The sequence below is a fragment of the Lissotriton vulgaris genome, chromosome 5, assembly GCF_964263255.1.
Source record: "Lissotriton vulgaris chromosome 5, aLisVul1.2, whole genome shotgun sequence".
Classification (NCBI taxonomy): Eukaryota; Metazoa; Chordata; class Amphibia; order Caudata; family Salamandridae; genus Lissotriton; species Lissotriton vulgaris.
The window spans coordinates 707,935,986-707,955,190 of NC_141693.1; positions in this window are offsets into that span (position 1 = coordinate 707,935,986).

The window sequence follows — 19,205 nt, forward strand, 5'->3', positions numbered from 1 at the left end:
ATATATATATATATATATATATATATATATATATATATATATATATATATATATATATATATATATATATATATATATTACCTACTGGCGGTCGCCAGTAGGTATATATAGTTAGGATTTTTTCCCTATGGGATTTTTGAAAATTCTATGTCTAATAACTTTGGCGTTTGTGGACGGAATTGGCTGAAATTTTCTGGAAAATGGCACATATTGTTTCTGAGCAGCTCCTGGAAATTTGGGGGGGGTCGTCAATGGGGGGCCGAGAAAAAAGGGGGGTCCCAAAACGCGTTTTTCCCATGTTAATTTCCATAGGGCGGTTGGACTCACTTTTAGCTCGAACGGCTGAATGGATTTCCACGAAACTTGGCAAAATTGTAGGGACTGTTAGCCCGATGTGCCTTTGCTAGGTCTCAATATATGTGCTTCAGTGGATTTTGAGAAATTAACGTTTAAATCAAGATATATATCTATAACAGCGGTCCGGGCAGCGATCCGGTTCGCGTACTTTTCGCGTAACGGAACTTTGCGCACGGAAAGCTGATTGGCTCTTTGGTGTCTGTCAACATTCTAAACAGTCCGGTGCAGCCGCCATCTTGTCTCTCGGTAGGATCGAGAGACAAGAGGAGGCCAAAACAAAGGGGGAAATTTCCATAAGGGGGCATAGTAGATCCTCCCTGACCCCCTAGGTTTTATGTGGAGGTTTTAAAAGGGCCCAGCAGGGTCAAAAAAAAATTTCTTTTTTTTTTTTTTTCGCGATGAGCGCCTAGTACGCGAACCGGAAAGCGTTCTAGGCAGCGCACTATAAGGATAATAGAATGATACACTTTTCAAAGACTGTATGTTAATTGTTTGTTGTTTTTTTTTTTTTTTTTTGTTTTCTTTATTTTTAAAGTTTTTTTTATTTTGATTGTTTTTCATAATTTATTAAACTTTCTAACATTTCAGTGTCTGAAATGTCATTATTTTCTTGAAATATTGTTTGCAATCTGTGAGGTTGTAAAATGTCCTCATTTGCAAGGAGGGCATCTACTGCTTGGACACATTGCAGCAGTTCATTATCCAAGCTTTCATCCATAAATTCCATGTCAATTTGTTCAATCAATTCCTGGCTGCTCTCTTGCAGGTCCATTTCAAAAGAAACTTGGTTTTCGCCTTCCATTTTGCCTGAAATTTGGATTCAAAAAATATATATTAGTAGAGATAGGGCACTGTTGGGATTAATTTTAGATAGGCAGTTTTTATCAGTGAATTTATCTTTTGGCATTGTATAGTATCAGAGTGGAAATAGGACTATAAAAAAGTGTATGTGATTTAACCAAGACAAGCCTAACTCCATTCATAACTATAACAGAGAAGTCTATCTAAATACATTACTAGTACAGAGGGATAGTGTATATGTAGCAGAAAAATTCTATTATATTAAGTTATAGTGCACAATATATTTCGTTTTTAAAAATTATAACTTACCTTCACAAAGAAGTTGAAGTTTTTGGAAGCTATTGAAATGTGATGTACAACAAGAAGTAGTAGTCAAAATGGCTGTGTTTTCTTCTCTTCCTTTATATATATTCAAGTATATAACCAATCAAATGTCAGGTAATAAAAGTAGAAAATGAAAGTAACATTTTCATTGGTTGTCAATTCCAACACTTCAGATGTGTTTTGTGAAGTAATTTACCTCACGGTACTTGGAGAGGTCTACAGGCTAAATGGCTAAATGAAATTTCAATCAAATTTGTGAGAATGAAAGGGATTGTTATGTAGTATGAGCTAATTTATATTTGGTGAGAGTGTCTCTAGTCGTTTTTCTGTAAATTACTTTCCCACCTTTTTTTTGGAGCGCTTCCCGGAAAGCGGTCCGGTCCGCGAACTAGGAGCGTAACGGGAGTCCACCATTTTGTGTTTCGGTCGAATCAAGGTATAAAATGGAGGGTAAATAATGTTCTGAATGGGTAGAAGGGGGCATGGTACAAGTAGTTTGCCCCCCTACGTTTTCTGAGGGTGGCTGAGGAGGACTATATGTGCGAAGAAAAAACTTTTTTTTTTGAAATTTTGCGCGGTTAGCTTCCAGTTCGCGTACCGGATAGCGGTCTTTGAGCGTAGTTTGTTGAAAATTACAGAAAAAAGTTAGAAAAAAACAATAATTGTGAGTGATCAGATGAAGGGTAGCTCTGAGAAGAGCTTTTGGTTTTATGGTACATTTAGGTACTTATAAGTAGGTACCAATGCACAGTCTTAAATTCAGAATGAAAATTCTGTTGCCCTCATCTGAGAAGTGAACTCCATCTCCTCTGTAGATATCTTGCATGTAGTAACGCAAGTTATTGTTGTACAGAGAGCCCATTCCATGGTCTCTCATGAAAGCTGAAACAGATTTGTTTACATGCTTCCTCGCTTTCTCAATTTGTGGAGAAAATTGGTTGGACCACCTCCATTTCTGTCTTTGGCATATATTGGAATATACCAAAGCAGTTTGAGGAAAAAGTGCCAATAATTGCTCAAAGGTGTCCTTTAAAAGCATTTCCAGACCTACCCCTGTCAAAGTGCCCAAATCATTACCTCCACAGTGCACTATTAACAGGTCAGGTTTTGGCAAATGCATAAAGGTTTTCACCAATGGTATCAATTGGTGACATTTTAATCCTCTTTGGCCCAACCACTTAATTTCCACATCCTGTAAATTGAGGTTGTGTAAATTTCTGTTCTCAGCATACCTTTGAGCCCAGTGGATGTAACTATGTCCAACAATCCAGACCTTAAACATGGTGGGAGAAGGTTGTTCTGTAGTCAGATGAAGTGTGGTAATGAAAGGGCAGTTGAAACAGTAGGAGTTTGTAAAGAAAAAAAACTGTGGATTTCCAATGCTAATGAATCATTAGCAGTGATTGGTGCATTTCCATTTCTGAAAACAGAAAGTTAGGGTGCATGGATGTGTTCTTTGAAAGATGTAATTTGAATGGTCAAGGAAGAAACATTTAATGAAAGATTGCACTGGATACGCAGGTGCACTGAGAGTTCAGAGTTCAATTGAAACATTGTTGTGTGAATTTGCAAACATGAGAGGTCTTCCAGGAGGTGGTTGCTATGGAAAAAAGGCAGAGAGGGCAGAGGGGGGAAGGGTTTTGATTTGAAAAAAGTGAGGGAAGAGTTATGATTGGCTAATATGAGAGATATGTGAAATGAATATCTGTATTTCTGTGCTTTCAATAGCTGCAGCCTCTGGAGTGCATCGTTTTTCTTCTGCTGAAGACAATTTGGTGTATTTCTGAGACTGTTTTCAAAACTCAAAAAGTATTTGCTAAGGTGAGAAAAGATTTATTTATTTTAGATAGAGAATAGTATGAATTAAGGAGAAAATGATGAAGAAAGCTGTGTTTTTAAACTGTGGCTTTGTCTTTAGTGATATAGAAATAGATTTTGTTACTTTGAGAAATTGTAATTGCATATTCGGTGTAGCATTCTGGCATGCAGTAACACAAGTTATTGTGGTACATGGAGTCCATTCCATGGTCTGTTATGTAAGCTGAAACAGATATGTTGTTTTTAAAAACGAATTTTGAAATCAATTACCTTTCTGGATATGTACTGCTAGAGCTTCATAGGTTGTTTTGGGCCATATTTATAAGGCATTTGAGTGCCTATTATGCTATTTTACGTTCTTCATGGTGCAAAGTTCTTGTAAATACGCTCCCACTTGTGCTTTGCAAATTTAGATTTTGATTATGGGAGTTACATAGCCATGTTAATAATGTCCAAACAATGGTGGTAGGGCATTCAAGAAAACGCTTTCCTGTGTCTCTAGGACATTTTCAGTCCTTTCCTCTTGAAAACAGGTATACAATTGATATATATGCTGTGTTTAAAAACGAATTTTGAAATCAATTACATTTCTGGATATGTACTGTTAGAGCTTCATAGGTTGTTTGGGGTCATATTTAGAATGCATTTTAGTGTCTTTGATGTTATGTTTACCTTTTTAAATGGAAAGCGTTCTTCATGGGGCAAGTGTCTTGTAAATACGCTCCCACTTGCGCTTGGCAAATTTAGATTTTGATTATGGGAGTTACCTAGCCATGTTAATAGTGTCCCAAAAATGGTGCTAGGGCATTCCAGAAAACACTTTCATGTGTCTCAAGGACATTTTCAGTCATTTCCTCATGAATGCAGGTATACAATTGATTTATATGCTGTGTTTAAAAACGAATTTTGAAATCAATTACATTTCTGGATATGTACTGTTAGAGCTTCATAGGTTGTTTTGGGCCATATTTATAAGGCATTTGAGTGTCTTTGATGTTATGTTTTCCTTTTAAAATGGATAGTGTTCCTCATGGGGCCCTGAGCAGTTCTTAGCCATGTTATTTAATGGGAAGTGGATAACATGGCTAAGAGCATTTGCTGGAAAATGCATGAATATCGCTGACTGTTCAGCGATATTCATGCATTGCGGCCGTTTTTTTTGCATTTGTGAGCAGTTCTTAGCCATGTTATCCAATGGAAGGTGGATAACATGGCTAAGAGCATTTGCTGGAAAATGCATGAATATCGCTGACTTTTTAGCGATATTCATGCATTGCGGGCTTTTTTTTTTGCATTTGCGAGCAGTTCTTAGCCATGTTATCCAATGGAAGGTGGATAACATGGCTAAGAGCATTTGCTGGATAATGCATGAATATCGCTGACTTTTCAGCGATATTCATGCATTGCAGCTGTTTTTTATCGCATTTGCGATAAATCTTGCTAAGGAGAAAATGATGAAGAAAGCTGTGTTTTTAAACTGTGGCTTTGTCTGTAGTGATATAGAAATAGATTTTGTTTCTTTGAGAAATTGTAATTGCATATTCGGTGCACCATTCTGGCATGCAGTAACACAAGTTATTGTTGTATATGAAGTCCATTCCATGGTCTCTTATGTAAGCTGAAACAGATATGTTGTTTTTAAAAACCATTTTTGAAATCAATTAAATTTCTGAATATGTCCTGCTAGAGCTTCATAGGTTGTTTGGGGTCATACACCTTTTTTGGGAAATTATTAACATGCCTATGTAACTCCCATAATCAAAATCTAAATTTGCCAACCGCAGGTGGGAGCGTATTTACAAGAAATTTGCACCATGAAGAACGTAAAATAGCATAATAGACACTCAAATGCCTTATAAATATGACCCAAAACAACTTATGAAGCACTAGCAGTGCATATTTCCAGAAATGTAATGGTTTTCAAATAATGACTTATTTCATTGGTAGGCCTTCACATGTATTTTCTCCATGGTTTTTTTCAGTGAAAATCTTATCTGCAACCATGTGTTGGCCTCACCTCAAATAAACAAAACAGGTGATGGATCGAATGTGGATCAATGACACACATTCACCCCAGTCCAAAGATCTGGGCCTATACAAACCTTTAGATAGGCTACATCTTATCGTCATCCTGAATTAATCATTTAAAATATTAGGGAGAGATTTATGATTGTTCTATGCCTGTTTTGTACCATTGAGTGTCATTTTTGTGATGCAGTGCTGGTGCAAAAGATTTGCTATGTTAAATAATTAGTAGGGCATTAAGTTTTAGATGACTGTTATTCATTTACTGTTTGGTAATAGTGGTTAATAACATTTTTTATTATATTTTTCCACAGATTCAACTGCAGATTCTTTCATAGTTTGGAAAATGCCTACAAAAAATAGAATTAGAAAGGCGAGAAAACGTCAAAGACAGCAGGATGATGTTTTATTGCAGCAGTCCTCTTCCCCAAATACTTGTCAAAACACCAAGAAAGGTCCGGGTAAGAGCACGAAATCATTCTTAAGAAATATTTGTAGTAAAAAAAGTATTTCTCCAAAAAATGTTTCAGTCCACAAAAAGAAAAGCAATTTAAATGGAAAGGAGAGACCCATCAAAAATGTTACTTGTAGAGGAAGAGATAACTCTGTGCATGATAGTAGAAGGAAAGAACAGTTTAGGGACATTCGACATCGAATGTTCCGTAACAGGATAATAGTTAATTTATTGAAAAATATTTTTAAAAAAGGCCAACAGAAAGCGGCATTTTATAAGAAGAAGAAAAATGTAGAGAAAATTATTGATCATGCTTTTGAAATTAAGCGAAAGTTGTTTATTTTGGTAATCAATAGAATTAGGAAACTAAGCAAGGTAATTTCTGATTTCAAAACAAAAAGTAGATGGAAGAGAGTAGTAAATCGTACTAACTTTTGTGAAGTTTTTTCCGGAGAATGGATGCATAGTTCAAGTTGTGAGGCATTTTTTAATGAGGAGAGTTATTTTCAGGATAATGATTTGGTGTTTGCAGTTGACACCAGTGGTCGAGCTTATGAAGTGAAGGATGGTTGTCCAGTTGAAAAAGAACAACTTGTGACAACAGAGACAGAAGAGGCGCTAAGTGATGAGGTTTTAGGAAGACGTCCTAAGGGTCCTGTGTACATTTGGAAGTGTAGTTCTATTTGCAGTGTGCGACAGGTTTCCATCAATTTGCTTTGTGATTTTATACGGACATTTAATAAGAAAAGTTTGAAGCAGAAAATGAAGTTGTTGCAAGATTTAGATCCTTGCAGAGTGAGACAAATGACAGGTTTGCGTGGTCATTCACTGGCTTGTCTTTCCAGGAGAGTATGCCAGAGTGTTTTTCATCATTTCAGGATGCTAGCAGTGCATCATAATAAAGTGAGAAAATTAGTGAGAATGTTGTATTATGCTAAGAGTCCAGCAATTATGCTTAAACAATTATGTGCTGCTCTTTTGCATGGTTCTGAAATAGATGTGAAGAATATTTGTGAAGAAATTGAGTTTTGTTACTTTGGTAGTAGAGATGAGAATGTTCAAATTGACCCAGAAGTAGAGGGTTATGTTGAAGATAATATACAGGTTTCTAGTTCAGATAATTTTCAGAAGGAAATTGCCACGTTTCAGATGAAATCAAGTGAGAGGCCTAATTTCACTTGTGTATGTTGTCGACGCACTTATTATAAGAATCAGACTAAGTTAGTGGATTTATATGCAAAAACTGAAAGGGAAAATAATAGTGAATGGAAGGATTTTGCCACATACTTGATGGTAGAAAATTGTTTTGATTTGGGAGTGGATCAACGTGTGTGTACTTATTGTTGTAATAAATTAAATCAAAACCAGATGCCTGCTAGGGCAGTTCATAATAATCTGGAATTGGTTGAGATACCTTCAGAATTGAAGGATTTAAATACTTATGAATCTATTTTGATTCAAAGTATCCATCCCTTTCAGGCTATTGTAAGAATGGAGCCAAAGACAGGGAAGTTGCCTCCAGCAGATTTACAGAGAGGATTAAAGGGAAGAGTTGTTTATTTGCCTCTAGATTTGAACAAAAACATTAACACAATTGGAGTTGAGAAAGTGGAAGAGGAACCTCTGGTTATCTTGGTTAATGGGGTTCAGACAAAGAATAAGAAAATATGGCAAGATTTAGTGGATGTTAGGAAAGTGAAAAATGCAACTTTGTATTTGAAGAAAAATAATAAGTACTATAAGAATGTATATGTTGCAGAAGAGGAAGTAAGTGATGAAGAGGATAGCGTTTTGTGTGCTGGCCAAATTGAGAAAGTAGAGGTGTCTAATAGTGAAGAAATATATGAACATTATAGTGTTCATCCTTTGCATTCCAAGGAAGTCATGGGGAATGCTATTGAGTTGTTTCAAATGAAACAAGCCAAAGGGAGTCCCATTAGTGTTTGGGAGGAAAGTTTGGAAGCTCGGTGTTTCCCACAGCTATTTCCCACAGGTCAAGGAGGAAGATATGATGAGCGACCTCATCAAATTCCTGCGTCTGAATACCGGACTTTACGATTGTATGCAGAAGATCCTAGGTTTCGTCAATGCATTCCCTATTTGTTTCATCTCCTGTTTGAAAGCGATCTGTCAGGACTGTCATATGCAGTGAACCACATTTTAAAAAGTGGTATACAGATGCGAAACATCTCGGCAAGTGACTTTATGCATAAAGTCAATGTCCAAGACAGTATTTTGGATTCTCACTTAATTAATCTCATGGCGTGTCAGCGTGGTACTAATGAGTACTGGTACCGTCGTCATGGTGATTTAAAATGTATGCTGAGGAACTTAGGAACTCCAACATGGTTCCTCACTCTGAGCTGTGCCGAGTATGGCTGGGAAGACTTACTTGAATTTCTACGAGAGGCAAATGGAAATATTGAAAACATTGAATTCAAGACACCTGGAGAACTGTGTTCTTTGGATCCTGTGAATGTATGCAGGTACTTCAATCATAGATTTGAAGCTATGATGTCTTTCATCACAAATAAAAAGAATCCACCTCTTGGAGAGGTGTTGGATTTCTTCTGGAGAAAGGAGTACCAAGCAAGAGGTGCCCCTCATATACATATGTTATTGTGGATCAAGGATGCACCTAAATTTGGAACAGATCCGGATGACTTAGTGATGAATTTCATAGAACAGTATTCTACGTGTGCTGTTCCAAACGCAACGGAGAAGAAAAGCCTAAGAGAACAAGTTCTACGTTTCCAAAGCCATCGTTGTGGAAAGTACTGTCGTCGTAAATTCAGAAACAAGGACAAGTTCTACACCAAATGTCGTTTCAACTTTCCACGACCGGTGATTTCTAAAGGAAGAGTGAACAGTTTGATGTCTTCGCTGCGACATAATGTGACGAGGAAATCACCCAAGAATACATACAATTTGAAAAGGAACGAAGAGTCCAAGTACATCAATGACTACAACCCAGTGATTTTGTCCATGTGGAATGCTAACATGGATATACAGTTTGTGGCTGACAACTGTATGGCTGTGGCTCGGTATGTCACATCTTACATCACCAAAAAAGAAAAGACAGAACTGAAGGATATGTGGGAGGACATTTCCCATGAAAAGAGCCTCAGCAAGAAGTTGTACAGTTTCAGTCTGAAGATGTTGTCGCATCGAGAAATCGGAGCTTACGAATGTTCTGATCGATTGTCTTCAGCAAGTCTCTATGCCAAATCCAGGAGTCTCGTTTGGGCGAGTCTTGGTCTTGCTGCAACGCGAAATCGAGTTCTGAAACCTGTCCGGGAAATTGAGTATTTGGCAGAAAAGGAACCAAACAGTACCGACATTTTGAAGACCAACATGTTGGATACATATTATCCAAATCGAAGCAGTCACCTTGAGAATGTTTGTCTATATGAGGTTCTCCAAAATTATATATTCAAGAGGAACATCAAAGAAGATATTGAGAAAGGAGTGTATGCTGTAATTGGAAGTGAGGGATGCCTGGTCAAGCAAAGAAAATGCCAATTAGTAAACCATCGAAAATTGAGTGGTGAATCTCCAGAAAAAAAGGAGTTTTTCTATTTAGCACTTTTGCAACTTTTCAAGCCTTGGCGTGCAGAAGAGGAACTGCTTGGAGATTTCCTCTGTTACGAAGACTCTTTCAATGCAGCCAAGGAGTCCATAGAATGTCCTGCTTTTCCTAAATATCAAGAAATGCTAACTTTGGAAATTGAGCAGGAAGCAACGATTGCAGCTGAGATTGCCAGAGACAGTTCTCAGGACAGTCAGAGTTCTGTTTCATTGAGTCAAGATCCACTTGGAGGACCTATTATCGAAAATGAAGCTGCCACTGCTATGAATGAAGTAGAAAGAGCCATGGCACATGCTCAGGAGGATTCAGTTAACTTAGAAGACTTGGAAAAACAACTCAACGTTGAGCAGAGGAAAATATATGATGAAGTTACCAAGGAAATTGAGCACGGATTAAGTCATGAGAAGAACGAGTGCTCATGTACATCGTTGAAGCCTGTCCGACTGTACGTGAGTGGAGAAGCGGGAACTGGAAAAAGTTTCCTCATTAAAGCAATTTCTTGTTATTTGCAGGAAAGGACTGAGTCATCGCTGTCTTGTGTTGTCACCGCTCCTACTGGACTGGCAGCACATAACATTAAAGGTATTACTTTGCATCGTCTACTGATGCTGCCGGTGGAGCATGACAACAAATTACAATACAACAAGTTATCTGGGGATGCTTGCTGTGAAGTTTCAAGAGTCTTGAGGAAAATGAAACTACTTATCATTGATGAAGTAAGCATGGTTTCCAATGTCATGCTTGCCTTTGTGCATTTGAGAATGCAAGAAGTACTTAAAACTGAATATGATGTGTTATTTGGTGGCAAACACATCATTGTTTTCGGAGATCTTCTGCAGCTGACACCAGTAAAAGGTCAACCTGTGTTCAAAATACTCACGCATGAAGATACCAGGAAGTGCCTAGGGAGCATTGGCAACGTCAATATATGGTTAAACTTCAATTATGCTGAACTGCATGAAAATATGCGTCAGGCAAAGGATGAAGATTACAAGAATATTCTACAAGATATTAGAATTGGAAAAGTGACGAGCATGGGAAAGAAGCTTTAAATGCACGATTACTGTCAAATTTATATCCCAAACAAGAGATTGTGCCTGAGAATATTTTTCAGAAAATTACTGAGAAGAAATCCGGGATATGTTTGATGCCAACTCTTGCAGAATGTACCATCTTCAACAACAAAATGTTGAATTTAGAAAAGCAAGAGATTGTGAAACTTGAAGCTATCGACAAATTAGAGCATATGGGATCAACAATTATTTTGTCAGACAATTTAAAATCAAAATTGGATTCATTAGAGAAGACTATATCTAAAACAGCGGGTTTTGAAAAGACTTTGAATGTGTGTTTAAATTGCCGAATCATTTTGAGAAGGAATTTACATGTTGAAAGAGGTCTGGTAAATGGATCAATGGGTAATGTTGTTGATTTTGAGAAATACAGAAGTAGAGATGGAATTGAATTTTTAAAAATTAAATTTGATGGCATTGAGGAAGTACAGCTAATTGGTCGTTGCACAGCAAGGTTTTTGCTTGTAAAAGACTTATATGTTCGCCGTAAGCAGTTTCCTGTTTGCTTGGCATATGCTGTGACAATTCATAAATCGCAAGGTTTAAGTGTAGACACTGCTTTATTGAATATTGGCAGTTCTGTATTCAAAGAGGGTATGGCTTATGTAGCATTGTCACGAGTCAGAACTTTATCGGGATTGTACTTGATTGACTGTGATGTCACAAACATTTGTGCGGATCTAGATTGTGTTAAGGAATACAATAGGTTAAGAAGAGAGTATGCACCACATTTGCCTCAATATCCTTTGTTTGAGAAACGTGTGGTAGGCCGGAAACGTAGAAATATCAGTAATAGTAGGGAGGTTGTTGCAAAAAGACTAAAAGTCAATGAACCGAAAATTGTTAGCAGAAAGAAAGTGGATTCTGTTGAAGATGTTGTCGGTTTTCAATTTGAAAACAGTTCTGGTGTCAACTGCTATGCAAATGTAGTGGTTAATGTTCTCTTTTCACTAGAGAGTTTAAGAGAACAGATTCTGTTGAATTCAGAACAAATTTTATGCTGTTTGTTGAATTCTGTTTTCGAGAAATGTAGCACTGATCGAACAAAAGTAGAAAGTGTGTCTGAAGTTCGTTATCTGTTAGATGAATGTTCAGGTCAAACAGACTTCTCTGAAAATAATCAGCAAGATTGTCAGGAGTTTTTAATGTATATGCTTGATGTTTTGCAAGATGAGGGTGTAGATGTAGATCACCTGTTTGGGCTTTCTTATCAATGGCAGCATGACTGCGAGAACTGTATGGTATCAAGTACTACTAGTGTAGACTCAGAAAGATTTTTATATTTAACTTTGCCAGACAGTAAATCAGTGTCCTTTAATAAGCTAGTAAATGCAGCGGATCACAACATGGAGTGTAGCCAATGTAAATGTGATATGATGTCAACATTATTTATACGTAGATATGGCCAGTATGTCATTTTAATGATCCAACGATGTAGGCCTGATGGATCAAAATTGTCAACTTTAATAAAAAATTTTGTGGCTTCTCAGCTGTCAATATCAGGGAGGACTTTTGTAACTGTAGCAATTATCTATCACAATGGTCCATCAACAACATCAGGACATTATACAGCTTACTTAAAGTCTCGAAACGGCTGGTCATTCTGCAATGATTCCGTTGTAACTTTCAAAAAAAAATTGCCGTTTGACCTTAAAAATTCTTATCTGGTGTTTTTAAAACCAAAATTTTAAGTAGAGGGAATGTAAGTCTGCAATGCTGTCTAGATTAAAAATCCAACTATATAAACCTGATGCAAGTAAGTCTGCTTCATAGTAAGCAGTATCAGTGTCATAGGAAAAGGAGAACATGAGTGACAAAGAAGAGTAAGATATTAGTAGTCCAGGATTGTGAAAATAATCTCAAATGTTTTCTTTTTGAAAGTTGCGAAAATAGAAAATGTCGGGATTTGATTGGAAGAATTACAAGACTTGCGAATCGCGGCAACATGATTTGGCCTAGTGGAAACATGTGATAGAATGAGAGAAGTCTTTTTTTCTATGTAACATATTTTTCGTATCGATGGAGGTTTTCTTTCAGAAAGTGGCGGGCTGAAAATATTTATAGCACAACAGAGTGGATGCTGTTCATAGGAGATCCTTCGACGTCATTGAAAGTAAGTTAATTTTAAGGAGTTTTGAAATCAGTTTTCTTAGCTTGTATGGGTTTTTTAAACACAGTCATTTTGATTGTGTTTTTTTTTTCCCCGCTGTTACATGATGAATACCTTCAAGTCACTGATTTAAGTGAAATTTGATACATTCTGAGAACAGCAAAAATAAACCATTTAACATGTATAATTAATGTTATGCTTTTTGTACTTATGATATACATTTAGAAATGTGAGGTAGATATGGAGAAGCTGAGTCTTCTGTAAGTGTCAATTTTAATGCTTACAGTGCTGTACTTCTGGATACTGTTTTTTTAAAAAAAAAGAAATAGGCCTCACCTCAAAGAAAGCTCTTGAAAGCACACATCTTATTTGCATCCTGAAACAATCATTTAAAATGTTAGACACAATTTTATGATGGCTTTACATCTCTTTTGCGCTGCTATTGCATCACTATTGTGAGACATAAGCAATGCAAAAGAAGCATTATGTTTCAAAATAGGCCTCATTTCATCAGCATGAAGATACTGTTTGTTTAAAATAAATATCTTTAGGATTGTGTACGGGTCGTAGAGAAGTAGAGGTTTCTGTAAGTGTCAAAGTTGTTTAAAAACTGTTTCTTCTTGAACCTTTTCCCTTCTTTTTTCTAATTTTTAAATACATGTTTTAATATTTTTGGAAATGTTTGTTCTCTCTTTTACAGATTGAATGTATGAAAAATTTGCTTGAAAAGTTAACATGAATTATAAGGTAAATGTTTTCTACTTTTTTAACCTGCATTCCACTGCTGATGATGTCACTGACTATGTTATGAATGATGTAATAAGTGGGCATGTTTTACTGCAATGGTAGGTCTTCACATCTATTATCTCATCTGTATTCTTCAACAAGCATAAATTTTATATGCAACCCAGAGTACGGTTCACCTTAAACAAACTTTTAGAGAGGACACACCTTATCGTCACCCTCAATCAATCATTTAATCTATCACATTTAACATCTATTAGTTCTACTGCTTCATTTCTTTAATCTTTACTTTCCTGTGTTTGCTACTTCTCTCATTCCTTTCTCTATTACTTAATATTTCTACTCCTTCCACTATTTTTCTCACTCCCTCTCTTCTCATACTTCTTCATTATTATTCACTAATTCTGTCTCTATTAATGTTACTGTTTCTGAATGATCTCCAAAAAATTTTAAAACAAGAACAGTAAGTATAAGGATAGGAAAAGACATTTATGTTACAAGAAAGACAGCTATAGGAAGTAAACAAAAAAAACTGTTACTCGCAATCCACTGCTGATGATGTCACTGACCATGTTAAAAATTATGTAATATATGACATGATCAGAAGTGAATTGCGGGTAACAGTATCTTTTCTTTACTCCCTATAGCTGTCTTTTTTGTAACATAACTGTCTGTTTCCTTTCCTTATACTTACTGTTCCTTTTTTTAAAAAAAATTTTTTTGGTTCGCTCAAAGTTCGCGTACCGGAGTGCGAACTGGGAGCGAACTAATAGAAATAGAGCTTGGCAGAGTTCAAAGAATTCTACCAATTTTTTTTAATAATGGGGAGGTAGTTCTGAAAAGAACTTTTTTTTTTGTTTTTGTTGTTTTAAATTTTTTTTATTAGTTTTCTGAACATTTTTTATATTTTTTTGTTTTTTCTGAACATTTTGTATTTTTTTTTATTTTTTGGGGGAGGGGGGAAACAAAAATGATTCATCGAAGAGGGCTCAACAGGAGCAACAAAAAAAAGAAGAATTTACTTTTTGGGGCGTTTTGGGCACACATGATTGTTGATGGCTCTCATTATAAGGGTAATGCTACTTTCGCGGTAGCAAAGTGTCTGGTTGCACCACACACAGACTTGCTTCACTTCCCCCATGTTGATTTGGATGTTCGGGATCACCTCCCTCGCCTCCGGTCCCGATACCTCCTGAACAACAGATCTTCTTGCCATTTCTGGGGGATTTTGTTGTTGGTCGCGAAGCTGGGCATTACTGTAATTGTTAGGGTGCCACCGACTCATGTGCCTGTGCATTGTATAATTCCCATAGCTGTACTTTTTGTCAGTGCCCCTTGAAAGACGATCGCCACAAATGCGACAAAAGACGTATCTGGCATTGACTTTTTTTTGGTCAGGTGGAAATTTAAAAAATTGCCAGATGTAATTTTCTTTCCTGTTATATCTCCTGGGCTCCTCTGGCAAAAACTCTGGATGTTCTTCCTCTTCCTCCTCTTCTTGATTTTCCTCCTCTTCTATAATTAGTGAAGCAGGTGGTCCTTTCTGCCCATGAGGAGGTGGAGGAGGTGGTGGGGGCACACTGGCTGAAGCAACCATTGAAGCCATTGCTGAAGAATCAAAAAGGGTCTTTCTCTCACCAAGATGAAAGTCAGAGTGAGGAAAGAAGGAGGGGTTTTCATCATTTGGGAGAAGGAAAAATTCTAAACCAATGAAAAGTGTTAATTTTATATCACATGACCAAGTATTACATCATTAGGAAACCAAAAGTGAAATGAACCAATGAAAAGTGTTATTTTCGAGTCACATGACCTGCTGTGTTTACGTTTCGCGCTTTGCTCCGCTTTCCGGTCCACTTCCGGGTCCGCTAACTTGGCGTGTCCAATGACGTATTACGCGATAACGCAAAACGTCATGCGAACGTAACAGTTACGCTAAAGGAACGTTTACTGGTTCGCGTACTAAGCCGCGGCTTTAAATTGAGCAAACGGGAAGCTGACCGGTTCGCGAACTGGGAGCGAAACAAAAAAAAAGTGTTTTAAAAAAATTGTCTAAAGAACATGAAAAATATATTTCAAGATTTAAAGAAGAATATATTTTACAGCTACAGATATTAGCTTTTAAAAAACCATTGAAATTCAATGAAAAAACCATAGGTTATAGTCCATATATAGTTAGGAATTTGCATTTACAAAACCTTGAAAATTCAATGAAAAAACCATTAGTTTTAGGCCATATATAGTTAGGGATTTGCATTTACAAAACCTTATTTTACTCGCATAAAACCATTGAAATTCCATATATAGTTAGATGCGCTAACTATATATCGCGCACCCGCAATCCACTGCTGATGATGTCACATATTACATCATTCATGACATGGTCAGTGACATCACTGATGACATCTCAAATTACATCACTGATGACCTCACTTATGACAACATCCAGTGACTGTATGTTTCTGTAAAGTTAAAATATGTCTTACATATTGAAGAATGAGTGGATGTATAAGTGTCTGGATGAAGGATTTAGTAGGTGCAAGACTGACTGTATGGGTGAGTGATTAAATGTGTCTCACTGAGTGCACGGGTTAGTGACTAAACTGTCTTAATTAGTGCATCATTATGTCTGTTGTTCTGTAAACTGCTGCATGTGTTGATCAGTAGCTATATGAGTAACTATATGGATTATTGATTGGTTGCCCAAGTATTTGTATGGGAGACTGAGTGTGTGTGTGGGTGGCTTGGAGGTGTATGACTCTGTGCATAGATGTGTGAGCAGTTGATACACTAGATGTATGGGTTCAAAAGTGCATGTGGAAACAGCTGTATGGGCGGTTGACTGTGTGCATGAGTGTATTGGTGAGTGAATGGATATCTCAGTGCTACATGTCAAAGTAAGTACATATTTAAAACACAGTACATGTGAGAGTTGACATATATAAATAACTGTGCATAAGAGCCAGTGAATGTGTGAGTGGCTGTATTGATCATTGTGAACTTGTATCAGGGATTGTATAAGAGAGTAAATATGTGTTAGTATATGTTTGAATAAGTAAGGTGTGTATAACTGTATAGTTGAGGAAATGGAGGTGTGATTGATTCTTTGCAAGACTGACTAGGTGTGTGAGTAACTCCATGGATGAGTGACAGTCTGTGAGTGTCTGTTTACACTGATTGTATCTAAGGTTATATTAGAGTCTGAAGAGGTTCATTGTATTATCACATAAATGATATCATCAGTGATGTGATCAGTAATGTCAAATGAGATATCATCAGTGATGTCATCAGTGATGTCACTGACCATGTCATGAATGATGTAATATGTGACATCATCAGCAGTGGATTGCGGGTGTGCGATATATAGTTAGCGCATCTAACTATATATGGAATTTCAATGGTTTTATGCGAGTAAAATAAAGTTTTGTAAATGCAAATCCCTAACTATATATGGCCTAAAACTAATGGTTTTTTCATTGAATTTTCAAGGTTTTGTAAATGCAAATTCCTAACTATATATGGACTATAACCTATGGTTTTTTCATTGAATATATATATATATATATATATATATTCACTGAAAAAACCATAGGTTTGACACCAGTTATAGTTAGCTGTAAATTTTACTGACATAAAACCATTGAAGTAAGGTGGTAGTGTGTGTATAGCTGTACATGCAAATAAATGGATGTTCAAGAGTTTATTTGCATGTGTGATTATGTGTGTGAGTAACTTTTGGATGACTGTCGGTGTGTAACAGGATGTATAGGTGTTTCACTACATATGATGAGTGAATATATGTATGAGTGACTATATAGAACTGTTGGTGAATGAGTGGATGTGTACATAGATGGTGGTATTACTGAATTGGTTGTTGTAACTGGTATGGGTCTCTCTATTTTTTTGAAAATGTTAGTTTCTATTTTTGAATATGTGTTTCAAGGGTTACATTACACTGAAAGGAGGTCTGTCACTCTGTCACAAGGATGGTGTCATCAGTGATGTCATGAGTGATGTCACTGACCATGTCATGAGTGATGTAATATGCGACGTCATCAGCAGTGCATTGCAGGTGCGCACGTTATAGTGAGTCCAACTAACTATAACATGGGAATTTCAATGGTTTTATGTCAGTAAAATTTCCAGCTAACTAGAACTGGTGTCAAACCTATGGTTTTTTCAGTGAATTTAATAGGTTTTTTAAATGCGAATTCCTAACTATAACTGGTATGAAACCTATGGTTTTTTCAGTGAATTTCATAGGTTTTTTAAATGCTAATTCCTAACTATATAAGACCTGAAAGCCCACCAGTAATCTCCAGTATGCGCCAGGGGACTGCATTGCAGAGAGGTGTAATGAAGCCACGCCCCTTTTTACACCTCTCTGCAACGCAGCCCCCGTGCATGTTTGAAGAGGGGGAACTAATTCCCCTTGCATACTGGGGGCCCCTGGGGGCCAACTAGCCCACCTGGAACCTCCAGTATGCGCCAGGGGGCTGCATTGCAGAGGTGTAATGAGGCTATGCCCCTTGTTACACCTCTCTGCAACGCAGCCCCCTGCTGCGTTTGCAGAGGGGGAACTAATTCCCCTTGCATACTGGGGGTCCCTAGGGGGTAACTAGCCCACCAGGAGCCTCCAGTATGCGCCAGGGGGCTGCATTGCAGAGAGGTGTAATGAGGCCACACCCTTTTTTACACCTCTCTGCAATGCAGCCCCCGTGCATGTTTGAAGAGGGGGAACTAATTCCGCTTGCATGCTAGGTGTCCCTGGGGGCCAACTAGCCCACCTGGAACCTCCAGTATGCGCCAGGGGGCTGCATTGCACAGAGGTGTAATGAGGCTATGCCCCTTTTTACACCTCTCTGCAACGCAGGCCACTGGCACGTTTGCAGAGGGGGGACTAATTCCCCTTGCATACTGGGGGTCCCTGGGTCATATCTGCCCAAACACCGATATTCCGAACGATTGAAAATGACTTTTCTTGAGAAACATTTGGATTTGGATTATCATGTCCTATACTTTGGAATTTTTGAAAGACTGACTTTGAGGATGCTATAAATTACTCAAGTCTGCCCGAATTGTGTGGGTAAAATTGATACCTAGTCACTTTGGATAAGAATGTACTTACGTCTCGTGTAACATTTGGAAGAAATATCTAGTTATATGACAACAGGATACCGACATAACTTGAGGGAAATAAGAACGCCCTGAAGAAGTTCTGTTGTACGTTTCGGCTGGCTGTGGTACATAAACTTAAGGAAAATAAAAGCATTTGAGTATACACCAAGATTCAGCGCTTCAATAAGGACTCTAAGTGATATGATTTGATTGGACTTATTGTGCAAGTGGTGCTGTGCCAAACTTTGGAATATTCTCCACTACTCTCTACTACTTACTCTCTCCTACACCACTACTCTCAAATACTCACTCTCTACTACTCTACTACTCTCTCTCTACTACTCACTCCCTACTACTCACTATCTACTACTCTCTACTACTCACTCTCTACTACTCTCTCTCTACTACTCACTCTTTACTACTCACTCTCTACTACTCTCTACTACTCACTCTCTACTTCTCACTCTCTACTACTCACTCTCTACTACTCTTTCTACATCTCACTCTCTACTACTCACTCTACTACTCACTCTCTACTACTCTCTAGTACTCATTCTCTACTACTCTCTCTCTTAGTCTCTACTACTCATTCTACTACTCACTCTCTACTACTCTCTACTATTCTCTCTCTCTGCTACTCACTCTCTACTACTCTCTACTACTCACTCTCTACTACTCTCTACTACTCACTCTTTACTACTCTCTACTACTCACTCTCTACTGCTCTCTACTAGTCACTCTACTATTTACTCTCTACTACTCTCTACTACTCACTCTCTACTACTCTCTACTACT